Source organism: Otolemur garnettii, unplaced genomic scaffold, assembly GCF_000181295.1.
Source record: "Otolemur garnettii isolate 467f Iridium unplaced genomic scaffold, OtoGar3 scaffold00025, whole genome shotgun sequence".
NCBI lineage: Eukaryota > Metazoa > Chordata > Mammalia > Primates > Galagidae > Otolemur > Otolemur garnettii.
The window spans coordinates 16,355,437-16,357,350 of record NW_003852420.1 but is presented as its reverse complement, the minus strand read 5'-3'; the positions used below and the strand labels follow the sequence as shown (position 1 = coordinate 16,357,350).

The window sequence follows — 1,914 nt, the reverse complement described above, 5'->3', positions numbered from 1 at the left end:
TCATTGTTGTTTGGCGGGTCCGGGCTGGGGATTTGAACCGGCCACCTTAGGTGTACGTGGCTGGCGCCTTACCGGTTGAGCTATAGGCGCCGAGCCATGAGATAATATTATTAATGTTCTCATTCTTAAGTTCTGTGGTAGCTTCATGAGTGTTCTTTTTTTTATGCTGGTTTATATAGTTTTTTTTTTTTTTTTTTTGAGACAGGGTCTCACTGTGCTGTCTTGGGTAGAGTGCTGCGGCGTCACAGCTCACAGTAACCTCCAGCTCTTGGGCTTAGGCAATTCTCTTGTCTCAGCCTCCTGAGTAGCTGCGACTATAGGTACCTACCACAACTCCTGGCTAATTTTTCTATTTTGAGTAGAGACAGGGTCTTGCTCTTGCTTAGGCTGGTTTCAAAGTCCTAAACTCAAGCATCTACCTACCTCAGCCTTCCAGAGTACTAGGATTACAAGTATAAGCCACTGCCCCCAATATATGCTGGTTTATACCTTACATGTATTAAATATGAGAATATAAATCAAAGTGCTTTGTAAATTATAAAAATTAATGAATATTGCAAAGTCTTAGCTGAAATCAACAATGACCATATCACAGCCTTAATACTCTGATTTTTAAAGGAGTACTTGTAAACTAAAAAACAAAGAAGTGGGGGAAAGGAGTTTTACTGGTTTGGGGAGAAAGTAATATTCTGAGCATATATAGAAGAATGGTCAAATCTAAGTATTCTAAAATACTATTACAGCAAAGTTTCTCTCCATAAAACAATTAATTAGTACCCAGACCAGTTGAAATCTACTAATTTCAAATATTTGATAAAGAAAAAAATTTAGGTATTTGGGAGATAGACTTTGTCTAAAAAGAAAAACCAAAAAAATTTAGGCTGATTTCTTAGAATTTATTATATTGGTAAGAAACATCACCAATATGTTCACACATAAAAATGGTTATTTACCCTAAAATTAAATGGAACCACAAAATCTAGAGTTTGATGCAACAAAGTTCAAAAGAAATAAGTTACTTCTGTAGACTATAAAAGTAAACCTATCTAAATAACAAGTTAACTAAAGGTTTCTTCCTAGAAAAGCAAATTCATTCTATACTTAAGGATGAAAAATACTAGGGCAAATTATGTAGTTACTTCCTAAACCAGAGAAACCAGAAAAAATATCAAAAAAAAATTACAGCTGAAACTGTAAAAAAAAAATTTTTTTTTGAGACAGAGCCTCAAGCTGTCTCCCTAGGTAGAATGCCGTAGCCTCACAGCTCACAGCAACCTCCAACTCCTGGGCTCAAGCGAGTCTCCTGCCTTAGCCTCCCAAGTAGCTGGGGACCACAGGCGCCTGCCACAATGCCCAGCTATTTTTTGGTTGCAGCCGTCATTATTGTTTGGTGGGCCTGGGCTGGATTCGAACCCGCCACCTTAGGTGTATGTGGCTAGTGCCTTAGCCACTTGAGCCACAGGCGCCAAGCCGAAACTGTAAAATATTAATTAAACTTACTGGGGGAAAGAGGATATAAAGCTTGCTACTTTTTATATTTTAAGAAAACAGCTGTCTTATTTATTGTCCATTTTTAAGTTGTTTTAGGCAGACCAGAAATGTATATTTAGTTCCTATTATTCTACCTTTGATAAAGATAGTAGTCCTAATGATGTTTTACAATATAATTTCTTTTTTCTAAGTATTTTTTTTTCTTTTTAAGAGATAGTGTCTTAAACTCTGTCACCCAAGCTGGAGTACAGTGGTACCCTCACAGCTCACTGCAGTCTCCAACTCCTGGGCTCAAGTGATTACCCTGCTTCAGTCTCCTGAGAAGCTAGGACTGTAGTAGCAAACTATGACACTTGGCTAATTTTTATTTATAAAGATGGAATCTCACTATGTTGCCCAGGCTGGTCTTTTTTTTTTTTTTTT

General features: G+C 37.2%; 1 protein-coding gene across 1 annotated transcript in view; it reads right to left on the bottom strand.

Moving 5' to 3' along the window:
- Positions 1-1,914, bottom strand: part of LOC111724698 (E3 ubiquitin-protein ligase Itchy-like) — a 37,439-nt gene that overhangs the window by 20,094 nt on the left and 15,431 nt on the right. The gene's annotated exons all lie outside the window — the stretch shown is intronic.